At 43.0% G+C, this 21,329-nt stretch overlaps 1 protein-coding gene across 1 annotated transcript in view; it reads left to right on the top strand.

The window, feature by feature from the left end:
* Nucleotides 1-21,329, top strand: part of plxnb1a (plexin b1a) — a 67,295-nt gene that overhangs the window by 496 nt on the left and 45,470 nt on the right. Inside the window, exon 2 of the mRNA XM_068733756.1 lies at nt 1,942-2,252. The gene's annotated coding sequence lies outside the window, so the exon portion shown is untranslated. The remainder of the gene's footprint in view (nt 1-1,941; nt 2,253-21,329) is intronic.

Genomic DNA, 21,329 nt, shown 5'->3' with positions numbered 1-21,329 from the left:
TGACTCAGTGGCTATACCGGACTGGTTCATGGAAGAATAACACGGTTCAAAGGTAGACTGCATGTTAATTATTTGATTTGTTCAAATAACTGTTATTCATTTTCAAATAATGATCTAGTAAAACTTAAAGTGTCATGAAATCCAAACAGACTTATTTGTTTTGCATTTTCATAAGCAACTGTCATGAAATTATGAGAAGCCGTAACGTATCAAATGTTATTATTTTATAATATTATAATAATATATTCAACTCTATAATAAACTACTTTTTGCCCTGCCAACTGTTTTTGTCAAAATTATCAATGATTATCATGATTGGCCACTTTATCAGGTACACATGTACAATATAACGACTGTCATAAATTATACTGTTTATGATATTATTTTTTGTTGTTGACGTTGTTGGGAATGTGTAAAAAAAAAGTATATGATTTACTCGGTTACGTACATTATATCGTGAGGTGTTTTTTGTTTTTTTTCTCCTCCATATTTGCAAACATGACATGGGCTGATAATATTTTAAACACATCCGAACCAGAACAGTTGTGTTGGGTTGCATTAGATTGTACCAGTGGAGCTAATACAGTGATCACCAGGAATGATTTCAGAACGTCTCTCTTGTTGTATGTTTTCGTAGGACCCTTTTGGGTGAACCAAACCGACCACAGACCAGCAGAGGGCAGACACACGTCATTCTGGTGGGCTAGACAAGGAGGGGAGTCCCGACTCTGAAGTCATTGTTCATTTTCATCTCGGAGGATTTCAAAACCATGATTTAAATCATAAACAATATATATATAGTATAGTTCAGCTGTTTGTCACGACTGAACAAAATGACTATTAATCTAAACAACGAGTTGTCATCAGAGCATACCGTGTGCTGTATAATTACAAATATACAATATGATCTACAGAACTTGACTGGCATGGTTAAACAAACAGCACCATCTATACTGGGGGTGGGGAATCAGAAATACTGTTAACCTGTCAGCGTGCACACATCCTCATTACTGTGTGTTGTTTGGTGGAAAAGCACTTTACAGTGTGAACAGGATCACAGAACCAACACATTATATTATATTTCAAATGAGTTTTAATTACGTTCATGTTTCCACAATCAATCAAGAGTGCCATTGGCAAACTGGGGCTTACTGTCTGAACCGGTCTCACCGCGCAAAGCTACAGTGTCAAGCCGGCAGAGGCAGAGCGACACTTCTGAGTAGCATTTTCAAAATAAAAATGTTATGGTGTAGTCCGGTACAGTGAGGATACAAACTGATGAAGACACAAACTGAGAGGACATACTTTAAAGCCAAAGTACTGCAAAACTCAAACTTTTTTTCGTAGGCTACTTTACATGTGTTTTAGGTTTGTTATTGGGGAACGATATGATGTACCTACTTTACTAAAAGTAGCAATACCACGATGTAGAAATACCCTGTTGGAATGTATTGTACATTTTATTAGTGAAAGGTATTTTAAAGTACAAAAAAAAAGAAAAAAGGAAAGTACTTATTGTTGCATTGATGTTGCAGCTGGTGAAGGTGGGGCTAATTTTAATCCATACTAATATTTAACAATTTATTAAAGGAACAGTGTGTAGCATTCAATGAGGCATATTGACAGCGATGGAATTCAATATTTATAAGTAGGCTGTGTTTTCTTCGTTGTATAATCACTGGAAAATAAGAATTGTTGTATTTTCGTAAGAATGACTGGTCTGTGATCACCTTTTTGAAGCCTGCAAATTCGGTATTTTGGCCGCGAATGATTTACCTCTCAATTGCGCTTTAGCACAGCCCTTAATTATATATACTTGTAATTTTACATAGTTTCCTTTTCGGGCTTTATTTTGAAGGCGACCCAATGACATTTCCTGTCCCACCCTTTCTGACTCCGTGTATCTTGTCTCCGCTGACCGATGCTCCTCTGTTGTTACAGCCTCTCAGATGCGGAGACCTGCCCGTCCTGAGCGCGAGCTGCGGCCAAACAACAGAGACCGCCTCCGGTTCTGACACACACACACGCGCGCACACACTTTGTGGACTCGGGAGTTTGTTTCTACTTTCACAGCGGTGTCTTTCACATAATTGCGCCGCATTTTTTTTTTAGGGAAAAACCAAACAGTGTGTCGTGAAGGAACAAGCTGGACTTCACTAGGTACTTCGTGCTCGTTGGCTAGCGTGGATGCGAGGCTCGGTTCCACTCAACGCCATGGACGGCTGATTCACACGTCTCCACTGACCCAACAGGTACGTCCAATGCCATCATTTGTTCAAATGGAAAACAAAACAAAAAAACGAGAGGATTTTTGGTTCGCGGTAAAAAACAAAACAAAAACTCTTGAAAGCATCAGTTTTACTTGTTGAAGACAATAACTTAATATCGGCTGGCTCGGCTCGCCGCTTGCTAGTATGCTGCAGGGTGTTACATTCAGAAGTCACTTTGTCATCATGAAGTGTTTGATTGGTCTCAAAATGGAGGGTGCAGAAAGTGTGAAAGCACTTGTTTTTTGTGTGTGTTTTTTTACACCCAAACACCAGACGAGCACACACTCCAACTAGACTGCTCGATACAATGGTATACATAGCTTTGGACTATGGTGAGCACTGGGCTTCACGCCACGCACACACCTGCGCGCGCGCACACACACACGCCATGCACACACTCTTTTGTCAGCTGATGTAGGAATGTGTGTTAGCCAAATGCCAAATGCCTTGTTCACCTGCTAGCATTCTGCTGGACACACGCGCACGCACTCACACGCACACGCAGCTGCCTGTTTATTGCTTCACTTAGAAAACACAGAGGATGTGCTCTGACAATGTCCAATGAACTTGACACGAGTTCAGCGGCTTTTTAGAAGTTTGATTAGTTTTCTGGACTTTCATGTCATTGGTGGGTTATGATGGTGATGATGATGATGATGATGATGATGATGATGATGATGGAGTTGGAGTTGGGGCTCTTCGGTCACTCGTTTTATGTTTGCAAAGCATCGCAGCCGGTTCAGCCTCACCCGTAGACGTTGCCGATGTGGGGGTGCATGCTGGATATTATTTCGGAAAAGAGACGGCGGCTTAGAATTTGATCAAAGCCTCTTTGAATTTCAACTCCCCTCTTGTCGTGAAGCAGTCGCTGTGTCTGTGAAGGAGGTTTCTTCTAAAACACAGTTTTGGAGACGGCACATTTCATACTCAACCTTTTGTTGAGATTATTTTGTGTTAAAACCCTTAAACCTCATTCCTTTCTTTTCTCTGCTTTTTGATGATTTTTTTTTTTGCTCGGGGTCCCGGCATCCAGACGTCTTTGAATGACTGACCATCTGCTTGCTAAGGGTCTGTTACGCACAGTATCACGTTACCCCACTTGTGTGTGTGTGTGTGTGTGTGTGTGTGTGTGTGTGTGTGTGTGTGTGTGTGTGTGTGTGTGTGTGGTGGGGGGGGGGTATGAAAAGTGTTATGGTGTTATCAGAGACGACTGTGTGTGGAGAAGTTCGATTGTTCGCAGACGAACACAACTGAGCACATGAATAAATAATATTGTTTGCTAACTACTAAAATGCATGGTGCCTTTACCAATCAGTTGGCAGAACGCAGTTTACTTTCTTTACCCAACCACAGCAGCCACGTGACGTTAGTCACCCGTTCACTTTACGAGACGTCATTATGCTTCAGTAGTTCATTCAACGTGAAAACTAACATGCTCTAGTTTTATACCACATGCTATTTTCTTTATACGCTTTATACTTCTGTTTTTGTAATTCTGTCATTGTAACTGATAATGATAATAATGAACCGTGAAGCCGTGATCTGTTTCTGTCCCTCGGAAGTCTCATATTGTTACAGTGGTCGTAGGAGGAGACGGTAAAGCACCATGTAGGATGATCTTCATCTTTAAGCGTCTTGTCTTCGTCGACGGCCACAATAGGGTGATGCGGGGATGACGGTTTTTTTTAGGGCCAACCCCCAGAAGTTAGCGTCGCCGTTAGCTGCTTGTTAGCAACCGCCTTTTTTAAGAGAGGGGCATTTACTGACTTAAAAAAAAGAAATCGCATATAAAACGTTGAAATCCCTTCCTCCCTGCTGCACTCTATGGAAATACGTTTTGGACTTAATTGTGTTAATTTATTTTCTCTCTCTCCTTTTTCATAATATCAAAGAAACTAAACAAAAGCGCTCGAATTAAGGTAAGCTGTGCAGATAGCAGGCCGATACGGAGTACCGAGCTGATACCAGAACCAACACCCGGTCCAGCTGTTTGAGTCAGTATTGGATCGATGCTACACAAACACAGTCACTGGCACAGCCATCTCATTATCATAAGCGTTCACAAAATTGAATAATGTCTTGAAGCAAAAGAAAAGATATTTCAAGATAATGCATTCAATTTAGATTTATTTCAAATGCATTACAAATTTGATTTACTTTACCAATTGATTGAAGGTTAAATGAAAGTAAGTTCATACACTCCATGTAATCATTGAACTAACGGTATTATCTATCTATTTTGGACACGTCATCAGTCACCATCAGTCACTTTCAGGGGCTCCACATAACCGGAGATCGTCTGCCGCAAAAGCCAAAACAATATTTCAGGACTCTTGCCATTTCTGCACGCGGCGCTTTTGAAATCAAACTGTGTGGGGATGGTTATTCTCATTAGGGTGGCCCGCAGGAAGTGGTTAGGCTTACCATCCGGACCTCAAACCTCTCAGACACACACACACACACACACACACACACACACACACACACACACACACACACACACACACACACACACACACACACACACACACACACACACACACACACACACACACACACAGACAGACAGACACAGAGGGTGAATGGGTCGCAGGCCACTTCAGCTGCAGCTGGTCATTGAAAAGCCGCTTCTCTGCAGCTGAAAATGACTCTTCTCCAGCCCCGTTGGCCCTAATAAAGCGATGCTGCTGGGTGCAGCGAGGACGGAGTGTAGTGATTCGTAGGTGTCAAGTGTCGGGAACACACCGGGGGTTAAGTCGCTTTTTCCTTTCAACAGTGTGAAAACTGGAAATGAGAATTAAAGGGAGAGGAGAGCTGTAGTAGGACGTCAGATATCTTTTTAGTGCTTTTGTCGTGCAGGCGTTTCAGTCTGAACGGGTGGTGCATTCAGAATGATTGAGTTTCCGATAAGCTCTTTAACTTGTCAATGAATGACTACGCTGGTGACTTGTTTTGGCGACACCGGTGTGATTTCATTGTAAATATTAGCTTAACTCTCACAACCGGCAGGACGGCATCTTGACATGATGGAGGGTAAAGAGCCATGTTGATCTTAGGTGTGTAACTGTATGACAGAGTATGCGTACATGCCAGATTTTGATGATAGAAGTATTTTGGGTGTTCCCCATGTTGGTCACTGCGACAGCTGGTGGTCCCTCATGCTACATTCTTCTGTGTGTGTGTGTGTGTGTGTGTGTGTGTGTGTGTGTGTGTGTGTGTGTGTGTGTGTGTGTGTGTGTGTGTGTGTGTGTGTGTGTGTGTGTGTGTATGGGTTAGTGCTGTAACGGGGTGTGGGAGGAGAGATTCCACAGAGAACACTTGCTGAGGCAGCAGTGCAGCCACAGGCCTCCCTGAGAAGATAAGGAAAAGAAAAAGGATCCCAAACCCATGTTTTCCTCTCCTCTGTGTACCGTCATGGTGACCTGAAGCCACTTCTTTATCTTTTCTTTTCTTCCCACAAACATAGTGGAAGTTCTTCACCAATGGTTGCCCCTGGTTCAGGTATGCCCGCTGTCGGCTGGGTAGATTGGATCGCAGACTTCAAACAGCTCTCGAGGGAGTTTGGCCGACGGGCGGATTGGCAGCTTAGTAAATGCTTCTTTTCATTAGCAGCAAGCGTCGATCCACTGTACTTAAATGGAAATCCCCCTCTGTCTTCTCCTCCTATTGACCACACACCAGCAGTAGAACAGGAGTAGAGCGGACATTGGACTGTTTCCCGTGGTCATTTTACATCTGGTGACAACACACGGTGGCTGGCTAGTTAGCTAGCTGACTAGCTTGTCCTTTGGCAGAGTGACGGGAAGTGAGGCGGAGAAACACCACAAATCACCGCTCCATCTTTAATCCCACAAAACAACCAAACATGATTTACAAGGGAAATAACTACCAGTTGATCGATCTGATTTATTGATCCCAGCATGCCCTGGTGTAAATAGTGCCTTCTGTCTATACATTGTGGCCACTTTGTCACTTATGGGTATTGCAATATCCTCAGTAGGGGACTTTCAATATAGCCCGACCGTAGTTGCATATAGAAATGTTCAAAACATGAAGAAATAATTAGAAATACGCTACTTTCTAAATGACAAAGAAACCATTTACTGTAATTACATCAACATCTAATACCACGGTCTGGTCAAGATCAACTCTCACAAATGTAATCCTTTTTGAAAATCTGTCATATTAAACCCAGAGGGTGTGGTTTTTTATTGTTCTGATCCCCGGGACAGTTGTGTTTGTGCCACCAGCCCCGGTCCCCTAACCCAGCTCCCTGGAGAGCCTGCAGTCCAGACTGGAGTCCGGCCTCGAGACAGAACCCTAGACCCCCAGCTGCCCTCCTCTGTACCGCCTCCTCAGGCCCTGTCCACTGTAGAATCAGAGTATATAGATGTTCCTTGTGTGTAATCAAGGTGAGTCATTGCCACGCCTAAGATAACTGGAAGGAAATCTCCATCCTGGTTAATGTTTCATGTGTGTTGTTTCACAATGACTGACAAGTGTAGGTTCCATGCAGATTTTCCAGTGATGCTGCTGCAAAGGGAACTGAGCACTATACTACTGGTTATTCACGCACCAGTCAGGTTTTTGGAAACAAATTTTTGCTTCATGACAGTCCTGAGTCTGACTGTGATTACAAGGGGATCCCTTGAATTGGTAGTAAAAAAAACAATTGTCACTGATGACCGTGCATTGGCTGATAGTGACCAGGCGCTGATTGATGGTGAATAGATCTGCTAACCAGATGACTTGGGCTGCAACTAACGAGTATTGTGATATCAATGAATCTGTCGATCATTACTTTAATTCATTGGTTTTTAATCAGATAAAACAATGTACAATGCTCTTCTAATACACATTTTGAATGAGAATGAAAGGGCATTGTACATATGTATGTATGTATGTATGTATGTATGTATGTATGTATGTGTATATATATATATATATATATATATGTGTATGTCTGTTTTCTATTTGACTTATTATTTTATCATCTATTGTCTTTTTATTGTAAAGCACTTTGAGCTTTGATATGTGCTTTATGACGATGTTTATTATTACTATTATTATTATTTGATGAGATTTTGCTCAAGGCTACACTTACATTCGCCCTTTACTGTTGGTATGAAATATATATAATATATAATATATAAAAAACATTCTAGACCATTTCACCGTACTGCATTGCTTGGCAACACCTTGGCACCATGTTTACTTCCCGTCAGCTGATGTCACACACATTCACTGCAACGGGGACACATTTAAAATGTTTACATTTACTACTGTGAAAGGGTGATGCATTGTCTCTCTGAGCTAATTTAAACTAGCCTATTAACGCTTTGACGGACTCGTGCACAATTACAGATTCAATTCAAAACAAACTTAACAGACGGCAAAACCTTCCGTCCGCTTCCTCGCCTTTTGCGGTGGATCGGTGTAGCAGTGCGTGAGCTTTATCCAACATTAGGTTTAGAACAGCGTGTCGGGGACCCGGGCCCTGGCCGCCGGCTACGTCGATGCGCTACAAAACGGAGAGGAAACGAACGTTCCCATTCTGCCTGTTCCACTTCTTGCTGCTTCTGAGCCCTTGCTGCCCAGACTGTTAGACAGTTGCATATGTGGGGCCCAGTTGCCTTTTGCCAGAAACAGAAACCCTCTTCCCCCTAAGCTGTTGCCCCCTGGCACCCAGCCACAGGCCCCTGGACAGTTGCCTTCTGACCCAGTGGAGCTATGCTAGCGATCCGACTTACTCACAGGTGGGGCATTCCCTCTCCTGAAGAAATGCCTCTGCATTTGTCTCCAGTTTTTTTTTTTTTTTTTCTTTTGGTGGGAGTATGCAGCTCTGTTGGTACAGACAGCTGTCACCAATGCTCTCAAATTTGAATCCTGAAAATGTCCCCCCCCCCCCCCCATTGATTTGTCCCATTGTTAGTTTTCAAGGCCGGCCCTGAATTAATTACCTCCGCTAACAAGCCCTGAGAATCACCCGTGGCCAATGAACGATCCATATCATTTGCAAACTTCTCAAGATAACATTCTGGGAATGGATTGATCAAAACGGACCCGACTCGACTCGACTGCTTTTACCGAGCTGTCAATCGAGCTAATGGATTTTGGATTTATTCGTCTGTACGCACAGAAAGCTGGTCCAGAGGCGATCGCTAAGTCAGCTTTTCTTCTCCCATTGTCTGCAGGGGCTCATCCTCAGGTTTATCGGCCGTGGAGGGGGTTCTCACAATGTCAGATTAGATCCTGATAGAAAGTGGAAGGGTTTAATTCCCTTAAGGCTACTCAAGAAAAGGGGATCTTTTTCCTGCAGGCCCACATCTGTTTGGATGCTCTTGATTAGCCCATTGATTATCTGCAAACCATGCAGTCTGTATTTACTTTGTCTGCGTTAAACAGTCACTGATATTAATGGAGTTTTAGCACCCATGGATATTTGGATTTCCTTGTAAAATGTAGTTTTGAATCAGTTTTTTTAAATTATTAGTATTACCCAATGAACTTTCTTCTTCTGCTGCATATTTGCTGATGATGTGACCTCAAAAGATGTTGGTAGTAGCGCCATTACTTCCAGTGCGGGACGTCTCTTTCATTTCATCGGCCGACCTTATTGATTTGATCTACTCTACTTCGTTCTAACTCCTTTTAAAGTTTCTAGTATTTTAAGAGGATTCGAGCAGTGTTTACTGTGGAATCAGCTCACTCAGTGCTTCAGAGTTTTGTGTGGCGATGTTAGTGGATGTCAAATCCTCTTAAGTCTCCCGCTGATTAATGAAAAGCTGAGGGAAAGAAATAAGGTTGTAGATTAAACCATAATACCTCCAGGGCCACCCAATATGAAGTCCCCTCCAGGGCAGAAAAAGCCGGCCACTGAAAGCGTCACAAGCAAACTCGTATGTAGGAACGTTTTGTTATGTCAAAATCAATTCTTTGGGATACTGTTATCTACATTTGTCCACTGTCAAAATATAGGATGCAAGAACCAACAAAACGGTTACCAAATATCAAACATGTAAGCTTTTATCACCCATCAACAGAGTACTAGTGATGCACTTTATGCCGATACTGGAAAGGAATCACAATGTCACGTTGTTAAGGAAGGTACGTTACACCGTTTTATTAGTACCTCTCAGTTTTTAAATAAGAGCCACAGGGTATTTCGTATGAGTTGCGTGGATGTGAGACAGTGTGTGGCGTCTTTTTGTCTCTGGTCTACTTCTCACAGAACTTCATCTGAATTCATTATCATTTTGTGGGGTTTTGTGTCTCCCGTGCTGCAGTACCACTCTCTGCCTGAACTGATACTGATGTGCTGGTGGAGGTGCTGTTTTACAAATAAAGGTTTACTGTTTAATGTGATATCTGGTTGCAAATACAAAATGAACTATCAAAGAAATCACATAAACTCAAGCATAGGGGACATCAGATTACTGCAAATCATGTACATTTTTTAATTAATACATTACATTTTTTTTAAATTAACTATAAAAAAAGAAAAAAAAGTTCCATTGCTTTTCCTAATGTTTTAGGTATTTGCCGGGGTATCACTTCAGTATAGGTACGAGATATCCGGGCAGAGTACCATATCAAAGTCACAAGTTTGGTAACGTGACAACACTACAGAGTCTCAAAGAATATAAAATGTATAATATATATTGCTTCACTGCATGATATCCCTTTAAAATGCTTGACTGCGGTTCTCAGCGTATCGTCATTGTGGACTCTCCGGCTCTCTGGGTCAAAGGTCGGCATTGTGAAAACTGATCTGTGTATTTTAGTTGAACAGTGTTGTGCAAAGTTCACCATGAACTTGATGCAAACCATTTGTGCCCATTGGTACGTTGCCCCTGGAAGATAATCCACCAATCACAGAATTGTATTGAAATGAATCAATTTTTATGCAAATATTTGCCTTCTTAAGGCAAATATTTGCCTTCTTGATAAGATTAGTGGTTTTGCTAGAATGTATACGTTTTGTCACTACATGATTGGCTGTTGGATTGGATATTGACCTCAGTGATTATTGACTTCTTGTTTATTGACCGTCATTCTCAATTCTCTAACGATCGCTGCACAAACCCTGCAGTGTAGGACTTAACCCAGGAAGGCATGCTTGTTATTCTATCAGTGGCCTCCTCTCCTCCATAGAGTCTATTGGAAGTAATTGGCCCTATTTCTGCTTGTTCGTGTGAATAGAAACATCTGTACCATACATGCATATGGATGCTTTTCTAGAAAGATCTTGAACTGAGTTCTGTAGCACCATCTAAAATGATGTGAATGGACTAGTCCACTCTGTCTTGCTGATTGTTGAGTTGCAATATAAATGTCGGTATTCCACTTACTGTTAACCAGCCAACGGGAAACGCCGATCTCATTCCATTCGAGAAAAGGTCTGTATCGAACCTGAAAAGTGGCTTTAAACTGGATGGATGGATGGATGGATGGATGGATGGATGGATAAATGCTTTTTTTTCTGCCAAACTATTCCAAAGCCTTTTGTGAGTGGCTGCTCACTCCCTGTTTTATTAGATGAGGAGAGGAGAGGAGAGGGATACTGTTCCCCGCTCAGCGGTATCATTTAGTAAAGAGCCTTGGAGCGCAGCAGAGAAAAGATTCCGTGTGTGTTCGCTCCAAATGCGGCAGCTGCAGCGGAAAGAGGAGGAAATCATTTGGAGGGTTTGACCACGGCAGTTGAAAAGTCTCCCTCGTTTTCTGTGATCCAGTTGGCAGCGAGCCACAGTAAAAGCATGCGTGCTTATTAACGTAAAGCCAAGATTGTTGACATGAGTAACCTAGAAGCCCCTGTGGAAATTGTTTTTCTATACTGGATTTATATGCAGCACAAAACCAACAAGCCATTTAGACTTTACTTAGAACTGTCTCTGGAATTGATTAGTGACGATATTTATGTCTAGTGCTGTTCACCGATCTTTTCTTTTTTGTTGTTGTGGATAAACTAAACAATAGGGTGGCTCACTCCACAAGCACAAAGAGTAATTCATTTGCATATAAATTAATTCAGTTAACGGTAACAAATAAGCTACGTATTCAAGAAACCGCCATGCAAGCGCATCTGAGCGAACCCCTTCAATTATGAATTAAAAATACTGTTTATTGCAGCAAGTACAGCACATGAAATGAACACTCGTAGCAGGATAGCAGGTGTCACACTCTGAGTAGCACAAACAAAAGCTGGGCCGAGTCAAAGTCACTCGAAGACCTTTGAAATCGTCCGGTCAAGGGCACCGACTCAAAAATGTCAAATTCTACAGTGTGGCTACTTTATCCACATGTATATTACAGCACTGATGAATAGCATCTGGTTTTAAATGTATTTTTTGTCACAGACCAGCCATCAGTGATGCAACAATGGTTTTTCATTAATTACACCCCTTGTACGCCAAATCAGATCTGGTTCTTGAACCGGTTTCGTTCAGGTTCTGGAACCAGCCTGCGTTTCCTCCAGATATTTAGCTGAACCGTTGTGATGAGGGTTGTGATGAGGGATGCACCGATGGCTGGCTTTTTCAGTCCCCGTACCAATACCTGGGCTCTGGGTATACCGCCTACCAACCTGACACCAGTGTTTGATTGGTAAGTTGTGTGGAGGAGAACGCGATCGTCCTTTGATGTGTAAGGCAACTGACCTGACTTAAACCTGGATTCCCTACCTTTGCAAAACAAAGATGTACATACATATTCACTGAATTGTTATTTATTATAAAATAATAAATCGTGCACCAGCAAGCAGCTTTGTGCACAACAAGTTGCTCCAAATTCCTTACATTTTGTATAGCAGGAGTCGGCAACCTTTTGTGATACAAAGTGCCGTTTTTAAATGTTGTTAATCAGTGTTCCATATCAACATGAAGGTTAACATTAGGTTGAATTACGACACATCGACATTTCAAAAATTTAATTTGCAACAGATCTGGAATTGTATTCCCTCCAAATCGGCAACATGCACAGCAACATTTTTCAATCGGGACCTTGTAATTATACGTGAGAGGACTTTACAAAACATCCACATCAGAATCATGAAACCTACCCCCAATCTTGTTCATCAGCATTAAACAAAACGAGTACTAGCCAATCGGAGACAGAGTAGGGCGGGTCTTAGGAAAAAAATCGATCAAACTACAGTAAATAACGGCCTGTGCAACTGCCAACGGCTGGGAAAGAGGTCATTTAAATGCGAACAAGAGGGCACTTCAACATTTGCGAAACTCTCCGCACACTTATTGCTAGTGTGCCATTGGTGCCATTGGTGCCTACGGTTGCCTAAAAACAAAGAATAGAGTCGAATAGATAGGCCCCATTGTCAGCAATACCCTTTCCAGCTATTTGTGTCAGTGTTGGGCAGATATCCGATATCTAATTGTAATCAAGGACGTGTCATCAATGGGTTGTGTTGCACAATTCACAAAGGAAGTAAACCGTAGCAGCAAGATGGCGGCTCGCACCGATTAACCGATTCTCTGACATTTTTTGGGGTCCAATTGTGAACCAACTTTTCGGCTTCCAAACCAGTTTAATTGTGGTCATAAAAAGCTCAGAAGAACCCATTCCATGTTGGTGGTAAAGCGGTATGAGCGTGTGGTTTAGACGTAGAGTTAACGCGTTGGTACCGATCAACAGCTCCTTCACCTTCTCACAAAATGCATCTTATTTCCTGTTTGAAGAAAAGTAATGCTCAGTGCTTTGTGTAGATTTGTTTCCAGATCCAGCAGTCTGGGGCGGGGGCTAACCAAACAGAGCACAGTGTGTGTGGGTGGAGAAGGGGGTATAGATGTTCACAGTGGTTGCAGTACAGCTGACCACACAGTGAGAGAACAGGAGGAAATGACACAAACACAGTAACCAGATCTTTATAGTCCTCCTGAGTGTGTGTGTGTGTGTGTGTGTGTGTGTGTGTGACAGCTTCCCATTTCTGTCTTCTTTTGTCAATCGTATGGAGTCATTCAGTTTCACATTCGGTCAAATGCAATTCTACGTTATTCCATTTCTGCGGCAGAACAACGCGGACTGCTTCTCCGTATGAAGGAAACGCAACCGATTTCAGGAAGCATCAGGAATACAATTGGAAGCAACTGAAGCCCTTTTGTCACGTTGTTTTCACTTCTTTTTCCACGAGTTTCAGATTCAATAGCAGACTACAACCATATTCCATGTAAAGACATTTCACATGTCACAGATTTATAGCCGAGCTGACTTCACCTTTCCTTAAACAGTAATGGTCAAGAAGATTATAGTATTCTTACCCTAAATCTCTCTATTTGTTTCGTTTTTTAGTTTGCTTGTACTCGTGCTCCAAGTCTGATTCATCAAACCATCTTAAATGGACCGACGTCTCGTAAATTGTTGCTTACAGAGATTATGAAAACCAGGTCACCGAGATAAAAGAATTTATGTGTCGCACGCCGTTTTGGAGCTTTTCACCCCTGCTTGGTGGGTAAGAAAGCCCCCCCCCTCCCCCCGGCGCTAGCTGGCCCTCGCCAGGTGCATTTCAAAAGCCCGGGGCAAATGTGGGTCGTAGCGTTACAGCACCCCTCGCCCGCTGCCTCGCAGTGTCGTGGACCCGCTGTTCCCTCGCTCCCTGTGGGGTCCCTGACATAAGGACCCGCCTGCTCCCGGCACCACTGTCAACCGGGGCGTCGTCAGTAACCCACCCGACCCCTCTCGAAACACGGACCCCGAACGGTTCTTCGTGGGTGTGACTTTTTTGCATCGTCATCACCATTTATGTGTTTATGGTTAAAGTAATAAGTTCTTCAAGGTCTGTCCTCTTAGTTTTGCTCTCAAAGTGCACCAGATAGACAGATTGCTCTTTGTTGGTATGAACATGTTGTTACTTTTGGACAGAGCTGTAGAGACATTTACTTTTCTGAACCTTACTACTGGCCTCAGCTGTAGACAGATGGTAGCTGCTCAATGTGCGTCCTTCTCCAGGTGGTGCCCCCCCCCCCCTTCTGTTGTTCTGGGTTACCATACCTCCCACCAGGTCCAGCCCACAAGCTATGCAGTGTGCTTGTTATTGTAATGTCATGCCTTCAGTGGTTGAACGCAATATGAGAAGCACACCAGAAGTTGTTGTTATTCTGTGTGTGTGTGTGTGTGTGTGTGTGTGTGTGTGTGTGTGTGTGTGTGTGTGTGTGTGTGTGTGTGCGCGCTCACTCACTCCAGGCCTTCAGTGGTCTCCATCAGTTCAACAGTAGTCGGATCAAGTCTGCTTGTCCAGCTGTTGAATCGCCCCCCTACCAGGCTCTCTCTCTCACACACACACACACACACACACACACACACACACTTTTGCACTGGGTTTCATTCCTAATCCTAAACAAACGGGAACTTTAACCCTTGACGAACCTAGATCTTAAGCCAATTTTAGTTTTCTTCAGGATTGAGACTTTACACAAATGTCCTCACTTTGAATGTCGAATTGGTTTTCACAAAGCGGGTCATCCTATACCTCCTCCACACACACACACACACACACACACACACACACACACACACACACACACACACACACACACACACACACACACACACAAACAAACACACACCGTGGCCTTCAGGCTTTGTGTCCCATCTAAATGGACCTTCCTCTCCCCCATCGTCCCCACAGAGGCATGTCCAGATAGGCCATGTCCGTCTACCCCTCTCCCCTCCCTCTGTCCCTCCCTCCTGTCATTCTTTGCATCTTTTTTCTTTTTCCCGGGGTCCCACAGTTTGACCCCAGTTGCCCTTGACACATGCATTTCTACAGCGCACCGGCCAATCAATGCGGACTCGCTTGGCCCCCCGGTGTCAGATGTCGGCCCCGCTAATTGAAACCAACAACAACCCGCGGAGAGGCCAGAATGATCATTTTCTTCGCGCTGATGTGTGTCACCGTGATGGATGAATGAGGAGCACGGAGGATCCGTCGCATTCACAGCGGCCATCGGCCATCGGCCGGTCATCCGGCTATTGTTCAGACCTCTGTTATTCTTTTTGCAAGATTAGCGTGAGAGACTGCACCGCAAACATGTCAGCTGTTACGGCAGCGAGATGAATGTGGCTTGAGAGTTACGTATTCAAAATTTTATAAAAGTAATATTAGTATCTTACTTAAAAGACAAGGCTAGTGGCCGTCCATTCCTACGACAAAATGATCTTTTGCATATACAGTATATTTAGATGCATGTAATTGAGGAGTGGTTTGCGATTGTTGTTTTTTCTCTTCGTTTTAATTTGCTTTCATTGTCTGTTGATTAACCAAGTGTAAAAAATAGAATGAAAAGAAGGTTTCGGCATATACAAGTATAATATGTAACTCAAGTAGCTGCTCAGCTGTCCAAAGTCCAAAGAGGAACCATGTAATTCACACGATCATCTCGCCGTGACGCGCCGTTATTATTCGTGTCTATGTGAAGCACTTGAATACATGACATGAGAGAAGTCTTTGGCCAAATGGACTTTCAACACGCGTCGGTTGCGCCGCATCGGGCAGCTGAACTTGCGAGCGAAACTGTTGACAAAAGGGGATGCAAATTGAGCGACAAACAGAAGAAGCTCTTAGCCTTTTAGCTGCTCTCTGTGCGACCAAGCAGGTGACAACAGCGCGGTGCATCTGTTGCTCCGCTCAGTGTGGAAGAAAGGGAAAAAGAAAAAGCGCAGTGAGAGTAAATTATCTACCCGGACAGTAATGTCTGTTGGGGTGTCTCCAGAAAAAAACCCACTTACACACTTTAATTCTGATCTTGAATGAAAAGAAAAAATATTGTCCGCTTGAGCAATAAGGCGGGGGGGGGGGGGGTTCTTTCAAAGCTTACTGTAATTAATCCCAAGCATCAGTCCGACTATTCTCATTAATAATGCATTTCTGAGCAGCAGTCCTGACATTGGGGAGTGGATTCAAGTCTTTTCTTCAAAGATTCAGTAACAATGCCAGGCAACCCTCGGAGCCAATCTGCTTCACCCCCCAAGAGCCGGCAACCCCCAAAAAAACATGTTTCACGTTCCGACATGTTTTAGGGTTTGAAACGATAAGGAGAACGAGTTTGCATGGCAATTCAAATACATTCAGAGGTCAATTCATGCCAGTCCATTATCTTGCCTTCATACCAAAGTAGAATCGGATAAAAGCTGAAATTCTACAGAATTGCTTCTACCCATTCCACTCGCCAATTGGCCAGTACGCAGAACTACTTCCTGGTCCAGTTTGCCGGCCCGATGTGCTGTCTTTGGTACGGACATCTTCGTACCATCAATGGAAGAGCAACAAAGTGTGGACATATGTCTGGCTGTGCGACACTCGCTCATGTCCGACTGCCTTCTTGAATAACGACCTAGAAAAGGTTCAGACTGCTCCAATCTGACCAGTAAGAAGCTTTTCGGTAGAGAAGAAGTTCTTAGCTCCTTTGTTAAAAAAATAAATAAAATACTCCATTGCCATTAAAAGTCCTGCTTTCTAAATATTAAATACAATTATTATCAACAAAGTATTACAATTAAAAGTACTGGTTCTACAGAATATTGTCCCCAGTGACTGATGTATTAATGTATTATTATTCTATATTTCATTAAATTGTTAAGTCAGCAGCATTTTACTGTTGTAGCTGTGGAAGTGGGGTTCAGGCCCCCTTCAAAGGTTCACAAGATTAATCTGTGGGGGTTGTGACAGGATTAGTTTGGTTGGAAATCTGTATTCATATTTTGTGCATTTTTCTTTTGGTGAAATATTGTAGAACTGGACATTTTTGGGCCAAGAACAGTAAACAGCATTTAAAGAGAAATATTGTAAACTAACATCTGAAAAGGGACAAGGCGCCCAAAGTAGACACTAATGTAAAAAAAACCCTATAATAATAAACTTTATTTCTATAGCATTTGTCTTAATCGTGTTACAAAGAGCTTCAGAAGAAGATAAAACCAAACAGAGCAGGCAGATATAATGAGATAAGACAAAAGGCTGTGAGCACAGAGGAGGAAGAGACAGTAACATGAATGAGATCAGATAATTAGGAATAAAAAACAAAAGCTATTCTCAACCATTTCCAAAAGCGTTCACAAATATTGTTAAGACGAGATTTAAAGATTTAAGAAGTTTGAGAGACAAAAACCATAGATTATATATATATTATATAGTCATAGATTGTTTGTCTTTCGCTGGTCTGAGCACAGCCCAAACCATGTGGGCAGGCCGCAGGGTCTCTGCAGAGCTGCAGCAGCGGTTTGGCTTTGATCGGGATGTTTGCTTCCACACAGTCTGGCTTCTTTATGCACTCTCCTGTTCAGGGCGGCTTTCTTTCTTTCTCTTTGGTCAATATTGATGTTTTTTTTTTCTCCAAACCATTTCTGTTCCATCTCTTGTTCACTTACCCTCTCTCTTTTTCTTTCTCATTGTCACACATACATACACACACACACACACACACACACACACACACACACACACACACACACACACACACACACACACTCCTTTGTATTTCCTGCCCCCTCAGTCCCTGTTTTTTTCACCCACCTCTCCCTTAGTTAAACCCTCTGGTTTGATCAATCATTGATGATCCCAGGTGTCCTGAAACCTCGGGGGAATCCCGATTGGCTACATCCCCACACCCACTCCACACACACACACACACACACACACACACACACACACACACACACACACACACACACACACACACACACACACACACCTTCTGTATCCCCCCCCCCTTCTTATGGCCCCTCCTTGCTTTTTAAGATCTGAGTAAAACCGTACTCTCCCCAATCTCTCGATTCCTTATCTCGCTCTCTCCTCGCTGGACACAGGAGAGCCGGCTTCAATTAAAGAAGCAGTGGGGTTTCCTAAGCCATTAGCCGTATTAGTGTTGGGTCCGTGCCCGTGCCCCTTCTCGAACAAAGACCTCTCAATGCTTCCTGGAGCCGTTTGGTTGGCATTTGTCTAGATCTACTGATTTACAGCCCCACAGCCTCTTGAAGACCCAGTCGGCGGTGGCAGCATGGCCGTCTTATGCTTGATTTCAAGTAGCTGGTCTTCCAGGTGGAGTTCACCACACTGAATATGACCAGAGGTGTGGACTCAAGTCACATGGCTTGGACTCAAGTCACAAAGTTTATGACTTTAGACTTGATTTGACAAAATTCCCCCCAAAAAAACCTCTCCTCCAAGTCTGCATTTGTCTTGCCTGTGAAGGACACTTCCTTCTGTTGGGTGTCGTTTTACATTAAACCTTCAATACACACAGATTTAAAAGTGTACGGCACACTGATTCATGCATCCATATTGACCTTTCAAAAGAATCCCAAATAGTAACTTGATGATGAAACTCAGGCTTGCGCCCCAAGAACATATAGGGAATCTGTTAGACTGAGCATCAATTCATTTCCTGAATCAACTGATGTTAGCGCGATTGATTCAATGCAAGTCAACACTAAATTTCCCAGATCCATTAAATGTATTTAAATTTATTAAAATGGCATCACATTTAGTGAAGCGCACATAATGACTTGTTTAGGACTCAAAACGTATGGTTTAAGACTTAGGACTTGATTTGGGACTTGTCAGTGTTGAGTTGAGACCTGACTTGGGACTATTCAGTCTTCTATGGGGACTTGAATCGAGACTTGCACATCATGACTCGGGACTTGTCTCAGGACTTGAGTGCAAAGACTTGCTTGTGACTCCCAAAACAAGGATTTGGTCCCACCTCTGAATATGACTACAGCTGATGCCCACAACACAACGATGCCATTGTTGATTATTGATTGGAAAAAAAGATGACAATTCAATGAAAAGAGTGAATTTGTGTGATTAATGACACCTAGACTCCTCTCCATTCCTCCCTGAGAGTTCTATCACATGCTTAACCTTTGGCAATGACTCCTTTGTCCCCAGATCACAATCACACACCTCAGACCTTCAACACAGCCGGGCTGCGCTCATCAATCATCTTTGATTTTCTGCCAGAGATTCAGATACTGGGCTAATGTCTGCTTGTGTGTGTGTGTGTGTGTGTGTGTGTGTGTGTGTGTGTGTGTGTGTGTGTGTGTTTTGCACGTATGTCCGACTCTCACGTGCGTGTTGCTGAGCAAGATGGAGAGAGCACAGTCTATTAAGCATTTGACAATTGAAGACCTCCCACTCTAAAAGACCTGCTCTGATTGTCCTCTCTCCCAATCCCAGGAAGCCAAGGGGGGGGGGGGGGGGGGGGACAAAGGCGTGTCTCCAGGGGGCGTCCATTTTCTTTTAATGAAGCTGTCCGTCACATGGCTTGTTGACAGAAGGCCAGGATATGACTCCCACCTGCCTACACTCCAGAGCCACCAGTTTGGCTGCTAAATGAGCTGAGCTCATTTTGAGCAACTAGGAAACGATCAAAATGTCATGATTGGAACAGTCTTCATTTAGCTCATCGGATGGATTTTAGATTAATTTGTGATGTCTTGACATAATAAAAACAGAATCGTTTTTGTCATCAATACCAGAGGCATGCTTGTGACTCGGCTCCAGGGATGCAGGCGTTGGTTGGTCGGTCTGAAATATCTCAACAACTTTTAGATGGATTGTCATGAAATGAAACATTCATTCAGACTGGCTGGAATCTGGAAAAAAGGTTGTTCAGCAGTATTGCTTAAAATATTACTTTAAAAATATTAAACTATTTGTGATCATTTCAGCACAGCACTTGATACCAACAACGTTTCTTTTCGTCCTCATCCATGGTCGAAATCACCAATAGTGCTGCTTTGTACTTAGAAGTCGTTTCTTGGTTCACAGCATCATCCTGAGGCGCTACTTGATGCTAACCAGAATGAACAGATGGAGCTTTGATGTAATTGCAAGAAACGTTTAAAAGGGACTAACTACGTAATGATGCTGATTTGAAGGGTCTGAATTCATGCTTTATCAGGTCTGTCCGCAAAACAAACAAGCAACCGGTTTTAAAAACGAATCAACACTCAAAATAACGCCATGTAAAGTATGCCTAAATACTGCAGTAGTCTGTTATTTATACAACGTCCTTTTTGTCATCCGGTCTCTATTGTAGAGCTCTACCATAGATTGTTTTTCTCCATTTCTGTCTCAACAATGTCAGGAGACATTCGGAGAATACATCTATCTATCCAGTACACTTTTGCGTCACAGCGTCACGCAAATACGTAAAAATAGCGGCACGAAGTTGTGTCTTTGCGTTGACTGTGTGTAGACTGTGAACATGGAAAACATCATACCAGCTCAAAAGATCAAAGAGCTCCAGAGTACAGCTTCAGAGAAACTCTGATTTGACTTTTTGTGTCTTTTATAGTGGGCTTTCTGGATCTGATTGCTGTTAATTGGTGACACAATAACTTGTATGTTGTATTTTTGTAAATCACTAATATTTCTCTGTGGAGTTGATTATTTTTTTTTTAATCAGATATCCCTGAGCTGTCATTGTTACGTGACATCGGTGTTCTCTAAATACAGCATTCCTCTCAGCTTGTGACGCGTTCCTCGATCAACACAGCTCAATAAATGACATGGATTTCTCTCTACTTGGAGACCGGTTTTCAGTTGTCCTGTGACAACATGAAAGCATCGTCATTTTAAAGCTGTTTAACCAGCCCTGTCTTATGTAAGGCCCACACTGGGACCAGGAAGTACCCGCCAGTAGCTACCCAATGAGCAAAAAGCCTGCAGGACGGTAGAGTGTGATCCGGAATGAAATGTGAATTAGGAACGCCTGTCACTGGTCCCTTTTAAGGGATTCAGTGGGATTATGTCTGCATGGGTGCCCTGGCTGCAGATGAAACGCGTCTGGGATGAAAGTAGGCAGTCTTTGCCTGCATGCAAAGCCGAGTGGACCAGCCCCGCCAGTGTCGTATTAAGGCCAAGTATTGTTGTATTGGTTCTGTTGTGGTTTAGCAGTCAGGTAGTCCCCGAAAAAAACCAAGGAGTAGAATCAACTGCTGACAAACACAGAAAGTACTTTTAGAAATGTCTCAGCCACGGATAGATACTAAATCAACTCCATCATGTTTGATATTCATCATAATGGACTTGCTATTAGAAGG

The sequence above is a fragment of the Cebidichthys violaceus genome, unplaced genomic scaffold, assembly GCF_023349555.1.
Source record: "Cebidichthys violaceus isolate CVI_PGR_0920_01 unplaced genomic scaffold, fCebVio1.0.p SCAF_6, whole genome shotgun sequence".
NCBI lineage: Eukaryota > Metazoa > Chordata > Actinopteri > Perciformes > Stichaeidae > Cebidichthys > Cebidichthys violaceus.
This window is presented reverse-complemented; position numbering and strand designations above follow the sequence as displayed.